This window comes from Rutidosis leptorrhynchoides, chromosome 3 (genome assembly GCF_046630445.1).
Source record: "Rutidosis leptorrhynchoides isolate AG116_Rl617_1_P2 chromosome 3, CSIRO_AGI_Rlap_v1, whole genome shotgun sequence".
NCBI lineage: Eukaryota > Viridiplantae > Streptophyta > Magnoliopsida > Asterales > Asteraceae > Rutidosis > Rutidosis leptorrhynchoides.
This window is the reverse complement of record NC_092335.1, coordinates 58,974,115-58,990,931: the sequence shown is the minus strand read 5'-3', so window position 1 is coordinate 58,990,931 and position 16,817 is coordinate 58,974,115.

Genomic DNA, 16,817 nt, shown 5'->3' with positions numbered 1-16,817 from the left:
GCGAGTTTTCTAAGCGTACAAAAATGCGTTCGAGAAACCAGAACTGGGACATAAGTCGAGTGACAACGTACGAGTCATCGGAATGAAAATTACAAGTCAACTATGCACATGAATTTAATATAATATATAATTAATTATTTAAATTATATATATTATATATATTATATTTAATTATGTCGACAAACAAGAAAACAAAAAATATATGAGCTGGATCTGACGGCAATGCGATCGCATGGGAAATAGGCATAAAACCCATGCAAGTGCATGAGCTCATGCAAGTGCATGAGAATTGCACTAAAATCCCATGCACTCGCATGGGGTTGATTTTCAGGCCAAGTACTATAAAGCTCGATGTTTTCTGGCCGAATTTATCCATCTTTCTCTCTATCCTCTCTACTTATATTATTATTATTATTATTATTTATATTATTATTATTATTATTATTATTATTATTATTATTATTATTAAAAATAATATTATTATTAATAATCTTATGATTATTATTAATTAGTATTATACATAAAATACTACGACGAGGTCATGAGCGTGTCACTTTTAAAATGGGTTTTCATATAGGATAAAGCTAAGGAAATTATGGGTTATTACTAAGGGAGGTTATGCGTATTGTTTGAGGGTTATGCTCGTAAAGTTAAACCTAGTGCTTATCATCTCCGTTACATCTACGTACTTTTCTGAAATATTGAATCACAATATTGATACGTAAGCATTTATATTTTATCTTTTATAAATTAATAGTGTATACATGTCTAGTGCTCGAGTATATATATTTATACATGTTTGTATGTTAAATTTTGTCGTTAAACAGTTTATAATAAATCACGAATTAAATACATATATTACTGGTAAAATGTATATGATATACATGTTTTCGGAAAGCTGGCGAAAAATCAATAACTTTTCATTTAGATATCGAATAGTTTCGATGAACGGATTAAAAGATATGATCAACTGAATTATGATTGACGTTAATTAAAATTACTTTTGAATCTACAATTAATATTTAAACAACTTGTTTGTAAGATTGATAAATTGGATTTTTGAATATTACCAACCGAGTAAATGAATCCTTATATAAGGTGCGTCTCATTTTGTTGAACAATTGTCAAAACTGATTGTTTTATCATATTTTAAAGCCTTATAAAAACTATAGTTTAATTTTACAATAATTGGGAAACTATGTGAAATATTAAAATGATTCGATTGCCATGATCATTCGAACTATTGTATTAAGTCAGAATGACTTTTTGAAACAACTTTGGATAACTTTTATATGTCGATCTTGAGCATTAGGATTGTGATACACTATGACCTGACCTAGCTTGATAGACATTTATTGACCAACATATGTTCTCTAGGTTGAGATCTACGATTATTTGGTATTCCGAGTTTCGGTCACATTTCGGTGAACAACTTTATGTGCTGCTAAGGTGAGTTTCATTGCTCCCTTTTTAATTGCTTTTGCAATATATATTTTTGGGCTGAGAATACATGCAATTTGTTTTAAACGCAATGGATACAAGTACATACTTAATTCTACACTGAGTTTGAACCGAAAATCTCTTATCTTTGGTAACTAGTAGCTGCCAGTACATAGGATATGGACTGGTGGGCGCGAATAACAGTATATGGATCCATAGGGCTTGACATCCCCGTCCAAGCTAGAGCGCTAGCCTTTTAACGGACGTGTGTTATTTGAGTTTAGGACACGTTGGTTTGCGTGTATTAAAACAAATGGGGTATTTATCATTATAACATTAAAGCTTAGTTACCAGGGTGCTCTGTTATGTAGAATCTATTGATAAACGTTTCTGGATGAAACAACTGAAATCTTGTGATCCACCTTTATATACAGATTATATGAAACAATAAAACTATGAACTCACCAACCTTTGTGTTGACACTTGTTAGCATGTTTATTCTCAGGTTCCCTAGAAGTCTTCCGCTGTTTGCTTATATGTTATACAAGCTATGTGCATGGAGTCTTACATGGCATATTTTTCGAGAAAACGTTGCATTCACCGAATCATCACCATGTATCTTATTTTGACTGCATTGTCAACGGAAGTACTATTGTAAACTATTATTACGGTGATTGTCTATATGTAGAAATCATCAGATGTCGAAAACCTTTGATTTAAATATACATTTATGGTGTGCTTTTTCAAAAGAATGCAATGTTTACAAAACGTATCATATAGAGGTCAAATACCTCGCAATTGAATCGATGAATGACGTGTTCGTCCATATAGATTTGGAGCGATCGTCACATTTACCAATCATTAATTTAACTGAAAACATTACCTTGAGCACGAATTTAATTGAAGAACGCTGTTTGACTTTTTAAAATCAACACTTTTACCTCAAAATTCGTCCTTGATTTTGAAAATTGATAATTGAAATCTTGCAGATAGTTTAAAGACACGGTTCCTAACAACTTGGTATTAATACATTTTGAAGTTTATTAAAAAAATCGAGCTTTTGGAAAAATAAGAACAAGAACAGGGGACGAGCTGTTTCTTGGTTATTTTTGATGAATTAATTCAAATAAAAGTTGTAAGGAGTAATGATAATTGTTGGTTGATAATGTAATTCACTTCGTTTCATTAGACAACAGGAATTGAATGTGTTTTATAGCAAAATTTATTGACATAAAGTATCTATCGTACAGAAAAAAATAAAAAAAATAAACAAGTGGAGTACGAATTTTCTAACAAAATTTGTTTGTTTCCGGAATTGATATCGACTGGATACAAATCCTCGACATGGAAATAAAATTTTGATAAAGTTGATAGGGATGGGAAAATCGAAATTGGTTCATTATCTGCATATATACGTATAATTGTGTTATTAATTATTAATACAATATAAATACTGATTTTATGTATATATCAGTATATTTATATGTATAAGACTATTTTTATATATATCTGATATATATATATATATATATATATATATATATATATATATATATATATATATATATATATATAATCAAATTCTAAATTTTTGAAACTAACCATTATAAATATATTAATTACTATTAATAATTAATAATAATATTAATAATAATATTAATAATAATAATAATAATTTTGTTGATAAAGATGATAATATGATAATATTAATACTAACAATAATGATAATAATATTAATAATATATCTAACATCAACTTTAATAATGCTAATAAAAATGGTTTTATTATTAATGGTACTAATAATATTATTAGTTAACTTTACTGATAATAATAATATTAACAATAATATAACCATTTATGCTTATCTACATTCATATATATATATATATATATATATATATATATATATATATATATATATATATATATATATATATATATATATATATATATATATATATATATATATATATATATATATATATATATATATATAGTGATGATACAAATATTAATATTAATATTATTAATAATAATGAAAGTAATGATAATAATATTAATATAGCATTTACACTTAAAATTATAATTGCATTTAATATGTTACAATTTCAATTATATCATTTTTGCCAATAATATGATATATTGAATCTTTAGTATTTATTTAGTATTTATTTTTTAATATTTCTTATGTATTTATATTTACATATTTATTTACACACAAATTGTACGTGAATCGTCGAGCACAGTCAAAGGGTAATTGATTACATGAACACAGTTCAAAATTTTTGAGATTTCAACAATACAGACTTTGCTTATCGTGTCGGAACATATAAAGATTAAGTTTAAATTTGGTCGAAAATTTTCGGGTAGTCACAGTAACTACCCGTTAAAGAAATTTTGTCCCGAAATTTGAGTGAAATCATCATAGCTGACAATAAGTATGTTTTCATGACTCATATGAGCTGATAAATAGAATTTTATTACTGTTGAGTAATATGGATAAGATAATTCGATTACTCGAAGAGTACGAGTGAAGCTATCACTAAATAGCGAAATGAGAAATACATGTTTCATCATAACTTTTGACTAGTCATGGTTGAATTTAGAAAATAAGGTGCGTCTTAACTTTTGACGTTGTCTTGGTTGAATTCCGAAATTCAAGGGATTTAAAGAAAATCTTCGAAATCTAAAAGATTTGATTCTTCGGCGAATAAGGAAATTAAGATCTCTATAATTAAATACGGAGATCTGCCTTGATTTCTTTATCAGATAATTCACTATAAATTAACTTCTTCCGTTCCATTACCTTTACCATTCCTATACTCAATTCCCAAATTCAAAAGATTGTGAAAATGCTTAATTCAGTTTTGATCCTTGTCCTTATCCTGACTATCGCCACAATCATTCTCCTTTTCCAACTTTCACCGGAGGAATCTGTTATCTTCTACTTCACCCTTGGGGTTATAGTGTTTTTAATTCTCCCGTGTCTTTATGTTGCAATAAACATTGATATACACGGTTTGTAATTTCTGTATTTTTTTTAGCTTTATATTTCTTTTTATATTTCGGAGCTCCATGCTCTTATTTTCTCTTCCCGGCTTCAAATCAAGCGAATAATGGCCCAGAATTTGTAGATATGAAATTTGGAATGAACATAGTTAATGTTCTAAGAAAGAAATTGTAATAGCACGATTTGATTTGTCAAATTACCAGAATATCTGAGAATAGAACTATCAAGAATATATTTTCTTGATATGTTCAGAAGTTAAGCAGAATGAAAGAGTTATGTAACATGGCACATGATGATGTTATGATCTGTGAATCATCACGTTCCATTAGAAAATCAGCATGACTTACTGTAATATAATCACGTTGATCAAATGTCATTATATTATACTAATTCATGCATCAATTTCTTTACATTTCTCTAGAATTCATTCATAAATTAAACTTAAATTTTACAGAAGTTTCCAATATAATGAAACATAGGAAGCACGAAGAGGTATATAATTTCAGACGAGAATATTTATGAAAATATCCTCAGAAATATTGAAGATATTTATGATGATATTTTGGAATTTCCAAGTTCGAAGGTTGATTAAGAAAAATTTTTCGTAAGATTTTTACATGACTTCGGAGCAAGATATTCTCTAAAGATTTCATCGGATCCAGAATTACCTGGATTCTTTGAATATAGGGTATGGTCCTTGTATTTATCCTTGGTCTCCTTCGTGGTTAGCTCAATCCGTTTTCCAGTTCAAACTTTTCTGAGCTTTTCCAATATACTATTCTTTATCACCAAACTTCCGACGATTAAGGTCATTTACGGTTTCCTACAGTTTCTGATGCTTCATTCAGCTTTTTCAAAGTTCAATGTATTGATTCATAGGCTGGGTGTTTTTTTTCAAAATTTCAGAATTGAAGATCGTAATTCTAAGAGATAATTGTTATATGTATACATATAACTATTGATGTAGAAATGCTACCTGATTCGAAATACTGATTGCTGATTCTCGATAATTGGTATGTCAATTATTGTTACAGGGTATAAATGAATACACGATGGGGTTTCAATGAATATGACGATTTTTCAGAAAATCCAAATTTATTGAAGTTGCTGGTAAGTTTACTGCTAATGTGGTGGAATATAAACGGTTCCCCGGTAAGGATGACGATAGGCAAACTTATATATCGAGGTTATAATAAGGCTAATTTGAATGGAAGTCAAAGTTGATTTGCTGAAGCTGTGACTAAATTGGCTAATTTGAAAAAGAGTTGCAATGTTATTTTCGGTAATAACAATGCCAAATGAGCTAGCACAGACAAGTGTTAAATGTTTACTCAGGTTCCGAGTGTTTTTAGGTGCATAACTATATGCATCAATCTTTTCTTCTGTATATGAAGTGCGGTTGGTTCATCCTCTTGATTGAGGTGTTCTCAAGAATCATGAAAGGTTTGAACGCAGATTGTAATTGTCAAGATACAAATGAGGTTAAGATGAAATCAAGTGGAAAACTTGAAGAGATGTTTAGTTTCATATGTTATAATCAATATTTTTAATTTATTTTAATTGTCCAATATTGGTAGTCCACAGTTAGCAGTCCACAGTTCTAATTCATTAATTCATATACAGTTTATAATATTCGAATTAATTAATACGTATCGTGACCCGTGTACCTGTCTCAGACTTGATCATAACTCAAAGTATATATATTATTATAGAATCAACCTCATCCCTGTATAGCTAACTCAAGCATTACTGCATATAGAGTGTCTATGGTTATTCTAAATAATATATATAGATGCGTCGATATGATATGTCAAAACCTTGTATACGTGTCCCGATTTATACAACGATATTTAAAGTGCGTAAAATAAATAACAGAAATTAAATGACGATAAATAAAATTGCGAGAATTAAAATTGCGAATAATAAATTGCGATAAATGTAATAAGGAATTAACAGTTAGCTAGGACTTTGTTAGCGTGGATTCTTAACAGAATTTCTCATAGTTAATTTGTTTGTTTCTAACAAATTTTATATTATCCAATGTTTTCTTCATTATGCCACTTGTTGGATTCTGATAAGTCAAAATCCAAATATGAAGTTGAATGAAAATGGTTATTCTATGGTGAACGAATATGTATATCGGTGGATGTAAGTAGGATAGTAAATGACTGTTGAATCAGATTCGAAGAATGTACAGTGTAACTTATTAATGTGAAATCTAAATATTCCTCGGGTATTACCTACCCGTTAAAATATTTTCACCATTAACAGTTTGTACAAAAGAATTTTTAATTACAATCCTTATGAAAACATATATACATGTATATTTTCTTCAGATGTAATCATGGATTTATGAGTTAATATGATATTAATCTCATTTGCTTTTTAGTTTGAGCTAAAATAAATAATCTCTAAGACTTTAGAGATTACATAATCGCCGCCTAATAGTTCTTCAATGAAGTTATGAATCAATACTTCATCGATGATTCTTATTGGTACTCCTTGGTATCTATGGTAAGTACGATGTTGATGCTCGAGGTACAGATTGTGATGTCGAGGTGTGGGATGCGAATGTTGCTGTTGGTGGTGGTGTTGGTGGTACTGTTGCTTCCGGTGTTGCTGCTGGTGCTTGTAATCTTTGCACCATATTCTCCAAAGTCACTACCCGAGCGCGAAGCTCGTTGACTTCTTCTATTACATCGAGATGATTGTCGGTTTGGACGAGTGGATGAATAATATCTAGAATATGAGATAGTATATAATCGTGATGGGATACTCTGGAAATGAGAGAGAAAATGGTATTACGAATAGGTTCGTCGGTAAGTGCTTCAAGTTCATTGCCAAGTGGGAAATATGGTGGATGGAAGGGATCACCTTTTTCTTGTCTCCAATGATTAAGTAGGCTACGAACCCATCCCCAATTCATCCAGAATTGGTGATGACTGATTGGTTGATCCATTCCAGTTACAATGCTTTCAGAGCTCGAGTGGAAATCCATATCGAAATAGCTATCGGAATCTGAGGGACTCGAACTGGTTGAGGGATTCATCTCGTACGATCAAATGAAAGATTTTTGATAAGAAATAGATTATAGGATGTAGATTAGTACCCTGCAATACATAATTTGCATATGCATAATAAAATCCCATAAATTAGGAATCTACGGAATATGTCAGGCAAAGTTTACAGTAATAGATATGCTGAGATATGAATTTTGTCTATACACTATTCATGCAATCAATGCAGTAAGATGTGTCTAGACTAAGAATGATAAGCAAGTGATTCCCTAAGAATGATAAGCAGGTAATTTCCTAAGGATGATAAGCAGATAATTTCCGACTAGAAATGATAAGCAAAACTTTTGACATGCAGACACGGTCGAAGTCCAGACTCATTAATGCATCCTAACAACTACTAGTTAGACACACTAATGCAAGACCTGGTTCGCTAAGACCACCATTCTGATACCACATGAGATAACCTATCATAATCCATAAGGACGAATACAATAACATATGATTACATCGCGAGGTACTTGACCTCTATATGATTGGCAATCGCAATCACCATTTAAATCGAAGTACTAAAGCATTCTAAATTCCAGAATGGGGTTTGTTAGGCCCATAGATCTATCTTTAGGATTCGCGTCAATTAGGGGCCATTTCCCTAATTCTTAGGTTACCAGACTTGAAGGGGCAATATTCGGTATAGTAATCCAACCATAGAATGTAATTTCGATTACTTGTGTCTATTTCCTAAAACATATATAAAACAGCGCATGTATTCTCAGTCCCAAAAATATATATTGCAAAAGCATTTAAAAAGGGAGTAATGAAACTCACTCTACAATATTTTGTAGTAAAAATATTCATACGACGATACTGAACAATGCAGAGTTGGCCTCGGATTCACGAACCTTTAATAAGCCCCTTAAAAAAATGCACCCAACCGGGCTCGAACCCGTGACCTTCCACTCACCACTAACACTCATAACCATTCTTCTGTGCTACATATCTGATTTGAAACGACACCCGTTTATATTTAAACCTGTTTATTCTGTTTCCACTTCCTTATTCCAAATATAAATCGACCCAGAATCCATTCCAAACTTTTATTGAATCAATTGTTTAGTTTTATGATAAATAACTGAAATAGGATTGATTACAATCCAGTTGTGATGTCCAAGTTTTTAAATAAATAAATAAAGAAAATAGTAGCTGAACGAAAAAATAAAACGATGAACATAAATTTGATTTTTGATTTCTAGGAAGTTATAGACAGCGATTATAACACAAACTATGCTTCAAATTGCTCCTAAAAACTTTACCAATCATTAATTTAATTGAAAACATTACCTTGAGCACGAATTTAATTGAAGAACGTTGTTTGACTTTTTAAAATCAACACTTTGACCTCAAAATTCGTCCTTGATTTTGAAAATTGATAATTGAAATCTTGCAGATAGTTTAAAGACACGGTTCCTAACAACTTGGCATTAATACATTTTGAAGTTTGTTAAAAAATCGAGCTTTTGGAAAAATAAGAACAAGAACAGGGGACGAGCTGTTTCTTGGTTATTTTTGATGAATTAATTCGAATAAAAGCTGTAAGGAGTAATGATAATTGTTGGTTGATAATGTAATTCACTTCGTTTCATTAGACAACAGGAATTGAATGTGTTTTATAGCAAAATTTATTGACAGAAAGTATCTATCGTATAGAAAAAAATAAAAAAAAATAAACAAGTGGAGTACGATTTTTCTAAAAAAATTATTTGTTTCAGGAATTGATATCGACTGGATACAGATCCTCGAAATGGAAATAAAATTTTGATAAAGTTGATAGGGATGGGAAAATCGAAATTGGTTCATTATCTGCATATATACGTATAATTGTATTATTAATTATTAATACAATATAAATACTGATTTTATGTATATATCAGTATATTTATATGTATAAGACTATTTTTATATATATCTGATATATATATATATATATATATATATATATATATATATATATATATATATATATATATATATATATATATATATATATCAAATTCTAAATTTTTGAAACTAACCATTATAAATGAAATGTCCCGTTCTTAATGATTAAAAACGTTCCATATTAATTGATTTCGTTGCGAGGTTTTGACCTCTATATGAGACATTTTTCAAAGACTGCATTCATTTTAAAACAAACCATAACCTTTATTTCATCAATAAAGGTTTAAAAAGCTTTACGTAGATTATCAAATAATGATAATCTAAAATATCATGTTTACACACGACCATTACATAATGGTTTACAATACAAATATGTTACAACAAAATAAGTTTCTTGAATGCAGTTTTTACACAATATCATACAAGCATGGACTCCAAATCTCGTCCTTATTTAAGTATGCGACAGCAGAAGCTCTTAATAATCACCTGAGAATAAACATGCTTAAAACATCAACAAAAATGTTGGTGAGTTATAGGTTTAACCTATATATCAAATCATAATAATAGACCACAAGATTTCATATTTCAATACACATCCCATACATAGAGATAAAAATCATTCATATGGTGAACATCTGGTAACCGACATTAACAAGATGCATATATAAGAATATCCCCATCATTCCGGGACACCCTTCGGATATGATATAAATTTCGAAGTACTAAAGCATCCGGTACTTTGGATGGGGTTTGTTAGGCCCAATAGATCTATCTTTAGGATTCGCGTCAATTAGGGTGTCTGTTCCCTAATTCTTAGATTACCAGACTTAATAAAAAGGAGCATATTCGATTTCGATAATTCAATCATAGAATGTAGTTTCACGTACTTGTGTCTATTTTGTAAATCATTTATAAAACCTGCATGTATTCTCATCCCAAAAATATTAGATTTTAAAAGTGGGACTATAACTCACTTTCACAGATTTTTACTTCGTCGGGAAGTAAGACTTGGCCACTGGTTGATTCGCGAACCTATAACAATATATACATATATATCAAAGTATGTTCAAAATATATTTACAACACTTTTAATATATTTTGATGTTTTAAGTTTATTAAGTCAGCTGTCCTCGTTAGTAACCTACAACTAGTTGTCCACAGTTAGATGTACAGAAATAAATCGATAAATATTATCTTGAATCAATCCACGACCCAGTGTATACGTATCTCAGTATTGATCACAACTCAAACTATATATATTTTGGAATCAACCTCAACCCTGTATAGCTAACTCCAACATTCACATATAGAGTGTCTATGGTTGTTCCGAAATATATATAGATGTGTCGACATGATAGGTCGAAACATTGTATACGTGTCTATGGTATATCAAGATTACATAATATAAAATACAAGTTGATTAAGTTATGGTTGGAATAGATTTGTTACCAATTTTCACGTAGCTAAAATGAGAAAAATTATCCAATCTTGTTTTACCCATAACTTCTTCATTTTAAATCCGTTTTGAGTGAATCAAATTGCTATGGTTTCATATTGAACTCTATTTTATGAATGTAAACAGAAAAATTATAGGTTTATAGTCGAAAAAATAAGTTACAAGTCGTTTTTGTAAAGGTAGTCATTTCAGTCGAAAGAACGACGTCTAGATGACCATTTTAGAAAACATACTTCCACTTTGAGTTTAACCATAATTTTTGGATATAGTTTCATGTTCATAATAAAAATTATTTTCCCAGAATAACAACTTTTAAGTCAAAGTTTATCATAGTTTTTAATTAACTAACCCAAAACAGCCCGCGGTGTTACTACGACGGCGTAAATCCGGTTTTACGGTGTTTTTCGTGTTTCCAGGTTTTAAATCATTAAGTTAGCATATCATATAGATATAGAACATGTGTTTAGTTGATTTTAAAAGTCAAGTTAGAAGGATTAACTTTTATTTGCGAACAAGTTTAGAATTAACTAAACTATGTTCTAGTGATTACAAGTTTAAACCTTCGAATAAGATAGCTTTATATGTATGAATCGAATGATGTTATGAACATCATTACTACCTCAAGTTCCTTGGATAAACCTACTGGAAATGAGAAAAATAGATCTAGCTTCAAAGGATCCTTGGATGGCTTGAAAGTTCTTGAAGCAGAATCATGACACGAAAACAATTTCAAGTAAGATTTCCACTCGAAATAAAATTGTTATAGTTATAGAAATTGAATTAAAGTTTGAATATAATTATTACCTTGTATTAGAAAGATAACCTACTGTAAGTAACAAAGGTTTCTTGATCTTGGATGATTATTTGGAATGGATTTAGAAAATTTGGAAGTAAACTTGCAATCTTGGACGTATTCTTGATTTTATGAAACTAGAACTTTTGGAATTTATGAAGAACACTTAGAACTTGAAGATAGAACTTGAGAGAGATCAATTAGATGAAGAAAATTGAAGAATGAAAGTGTTTGTAGGTGTTTTTGGTCGTTGGTGTATGGATTAGATATAAAGGATATGTAATTTTGTTTTCATGTAAATAAGTCATGAATGATTACTCATATTTTTGTAATTTTATGAGATATTTCATGCTAGTTGCCAAATGATGGTTCCCACATGTGTTAGGTGACTCACATGGGCTGCTAAGAGCTGATCATTGGAGTGTATATATCAATAGTACATACATATAAAAGCTGTGTATTGTACAAGTACGAATACGGGTGCATACGAGTAGAATTGTTGATGAAACTGAACGAGGATGTAATTGTAAGCATTTTTGTTAAGTAGAAGTATTTTGATAAGTGTCTTGAAGTCTTTCAAAAGTGTATGAATACATATTAAAACACTGCATGTATATACATTTTAACTGAGTCGTTAAGTCATCGTTAGTCGTTACATGTAAATGTTGTTTTGAAACCTTTAGGTTAACGATCTTGTTGAATGTTGTTAACCCATTGTTTATTATAATAAATGAGATGTTAAATTGTTATATTATCATGATATTATGATATATAATATATCTTAGTATGATATATATACAGTTAAATGTCGTTACAACGATAATCGTTACATATATGTCTCGTTTCGAAATCATTAAGTTAGTAGTCTTATTTTTACATATGTATTTCATTGTTAATACACTTAATAATATATTTACTTATCATTTAACATAATTAACCAAGTGTATCAATATCTTAATATGATTCATATGTACCTAGTAAGACGTTGTTATAACGATAATCGTTATATATATCGTTTTCGAGTTTCTTAAATTAATAGTCTCATTTTTATGTATATAACTCATTGTTAAAATACCTAATGAGATACATACTTATAATAAAATCATGTTAACTATATATATAACCATATATATGTCATCGTATAGTTTTTACAAGTTTTAACATTCGTGAATCACCGGTCAACTTGGGTGGTCAATTGTCTATATGAAACATATTTCAATTAATCAAGTCTTAACAAGATTGATTGCTTAACATGTTGGAAACGCTTAATCATGTAAATAACAATTTCATTTAATATATATATAAACATGGAAAAGTTCGGGTCACTACAGTACCTACCCGTTAAATAAATTTCGTCCCGAAATTTTAAGCAGTTGGAGGTGTTGACGTATCTTCTGGAAATAAATGCGGGTATTTCTTCTTCATCTGATTTTCATGCTCCCAGGTGAATTCGGGTCCTCTATGAGCATTCCATCAAACCTTAACAATCGGTATCTTGTTTTGTTTAAGTCTCTTAACCTCACGATCCATTATTTCGACGGGTTCTTCAATGAATTGAAGTTTTTCATTGATTTGGATTTCGTCCAACAGAATAGTGAGATCTTCTTTAGCAAAACATTTCTTCAAATTTGAGACGTGGAAAGTGTTATGTACAGCCGCGAGTTGTTGAGGTAGCTCCAGTTGGTAAGCTACTGGTCCGACACGATCTATAATCTTGAATGGTCCAATGTACCTTGGGTTTAGTTTCCCCCGTTTACTAAATTGAACAACGCCTTTCCAAGGTGAAACCTTAAGCATGACCATTTTTCCAATTTCAAACTCTATATCTTTTCTTTTACTGTCCGCGTAGCTCTTTTGTCGACTCTGGGCGGTTTTCAATCTTTGTTAAATTTGGATGATTTTCTCGGTAGTTTCTTGTATTATCTCCGGACCCGTAATCTGTCTATCCCCCACTTCACTCCAACAAATCAGAGACCTGCACTTTCTACCATAAAGTGCTTCAAACGGCGCCATCTCAATGCTTGAATGGTAGCTGTTGTTGTAGGAAAATTCTGCTAACGGTAGATGTCGATCCCAACTGTTTCCGAAATTAATAACACAAGCTCGTAGCATGTCTTCAAGTGTTTGTATCGTCCTTTCGCTCTGCCCATCAGTTTGTGGATGATAGGCAGTACTCATGTCTAGACGAGTTCCCAATGCTTGCTGTAATGTCTGCCAGAATCTTGAAATAAATCTGCCATCCCTATCAGAGATAATAGAGATTGGTATTCCATGTCTGGAGACGACTTCCTTCAAATACAGTCGTGCTAACTTCTCCATCTTGTCATCTTCTCTTATTGGCAGGAAGTGTGCTGACTTGGTGAGACGATCAACTATTACCCAAATAGTATCATAACCACTTGCAGTCCTTGGCAATTTAGTAATGAAATCCATGGTATGTTTTCCCATTTCCATTCCGGGATTTCAGGTTGTTGTAGTAGACCTGATGGTTTCTGATGTTCAGCTTTGACCTTAGAACACGTCAAACATTCTCCTACATATTTAGCAATATCGGCTTTCATACCTGGCCACCAAAAATGTTTCTTAAGATCCTTGTACATCTTCCCCGTTCCAGGATGTATTGAGTATCTGGTTTTATGAGCTTCTCTAAGTACCATTTCTCTCATATCTTCAAATTTTGGTACCCAAATTCTTTCAGCCCTATACCGGGTTCTGTCTTCCCGAATATTAAGATGCTTTTCCGATCCTTTGGGTATTTCATCCTTTAAATTTTCCTCTTTTAAAACTCCTTGTTGCGCCTCCTTTATTTGAGTAGTAAGGTTAGTGTGAATCATTATACTCATAGATTTTACTCGAATGGGTTCTCTGTCCTTTCTACTCAAGGCGTCGGCTACCACATTTGCCTTCCCCGGGTGGTAACGAATCTCAAAGTCGTAATCATTCAACAATTCAATCCACCTACGCTGCCTCATATTCAGTTGTTTCTGATTAAATATGTGTTGAAGACTTTTGTGGTCGGATATATAATACTTTTGACCCCATATAAGTAGTGCCTCCAAGTCTTTAATGCAAAAACAACCGCGCCTAATTCCAAATCATGCGTCATATAATTTTTCTCGTGAATCTTCAATTGTCTAGACGCATAAGCAATCACCTTCGTCCGTTGCATTAATACACAACCGAGACCTTGCTTTGATGCGTCACAATAAATCACAAAATCATCATTCCCTTCAGGCAATGACAATATAGGTGCCGTAGTTAGCTTTTTCTTCAATAATTGAAACGCCTTCTCTTGTTCATCCTTCCATTCAAATTTCTTCCCTTTATGCGTTAATGCAGTCAAGGGTTTTGCTATTTTGGAGAAATCTTGGATGAATCTTCTGTAGTAACCAGCCAATCCTAAAAATTGATGTATATGCTTCGGAGTTTTTGGGGTTTCCCACTTTTCAACGGTTTCGATCTTTGTCGGGTCCACCTGGATACCTTCTTTGTTCACTATGTGACCGAGGAACTGAACTTCTTCCAACCAAAATGCACACTTTGAAAACTTAGCGTATAATTTTTCTTTCCTCAATACTTCTAGCACTTTTCTCAAATGTTCTTCGTGCTCTTGATCATTCTTTGAGTAAATAAGTATGTCATCGATGAAAACAATGACAAACTTGTCAAGATATGGCCCACACACTCGGTTCATAAGGTCCATGAACACAGCTGGTGCATTAGTTAAACCAAACGGCATGACCATAAACTCGTAATGACCATAACGTGTTCTGAAAGCAGTCTTTGGAATATCATCTTCTTTCACCCACATTTGATGATACCCGGAACGTAAGACAATCTTTGAATAAACAGACGAGCCTTGTAGTTGATCAAATAAGTCGTCGATTCTCGGTAGTGGGTATCGGTTCTTGATGGTAAGTTTGTTCAACTCTCGGTAGTCGATACACAACCTGAATGTACCATCTTTCTTCTTGACAAACAAAACAGGAGCTCCCCACGGTGATGTGCTTGGTCGAATAAAATCACGTTCTAATAGTTCTTGCAGTTGTCTTTGCAGTTCTTTCATCTCGCTGGGTGAGAGTCTATAAGGAGCACGAGCTATTGGTGCAGCTCCTGGTACAAGATCTATTTGAAATTCAACAGATCGATGTGGAGGTAGTCCCGGTAATTCTTTCGAAAATACATCGGGAAATTCTTTTGCTACGGAAACATCATTGATGCTCTTTTCTTCAGTTTGTACTTTCTCGACGTGTGCTAGAACAGCATAGCAACCTTTTCTTATTAGTTTTTGTGCCTTCAAATTACTAATAAGATGTAGCTTCATGTTGCCCTTTTCTCCGTACACCATTAAGGGTTCTCCTTCTTCTCGTACAATGCGAATTGCATTTTTATAACATACGATCTCTGCTTTCACCTTCTTCAGCCAGTCCATGCCAACTATTACATCAAAACTCCCTAACTCTACTGGTATCAAATCAATCTTAAATATTTCGCTACCCAGTTTAATTTCTCGATTCCGGCATATATTATCTGCTGAAATTAATTTACCGTTTGCTAATTCGAGTAAAAATTTACTATCCAACGGCGTCAATGGACAACTTAATTTAGCACAAAAATCTCTACTCATATAGCTTCTATCCGCACCCGAATCAAATAAAACATAAGCAGATTTATTGTCAATAAGAAACGTACCCGTAACAAGCTCCGGGTCTTCTTGTGCCTCTGCCGCATTAATATTGAAAACTCTTCCGCGGCCTTGTCCATTCGTGTTCTCCTGGTTCGGGCAATTTCTAATAATGTGGCCCGGTTTTCCACATTTATAACAAACTACATTGGCATAACTTGCTCCGACACTACTTGCTCCGCCATTACTCGTTCTGACACCATTTGTTCCTTTCGTTCTGTTAACCCCTGGTCCGTAGACCTCACACTTCGCCGCGCTATGACCATTTCTTTTACACTTGTTGCAAAATTTGGTGCAGAACCCCGAGTGATACTTTTCACACCTTTGGCATAGCTGCTTCTGATTGTTGTTGTTGTTGCGGTTGTTATTGTTGTTGGGATGATTGTTGTAGTTGTTGTTGTAGTTGTTGTTGTTGTTGTTGTTGTTGTTGTTGTTGTTGTTGTTGTTGTTAGGCCGTTTGTTGTAGTTGCGATTGATGTTGC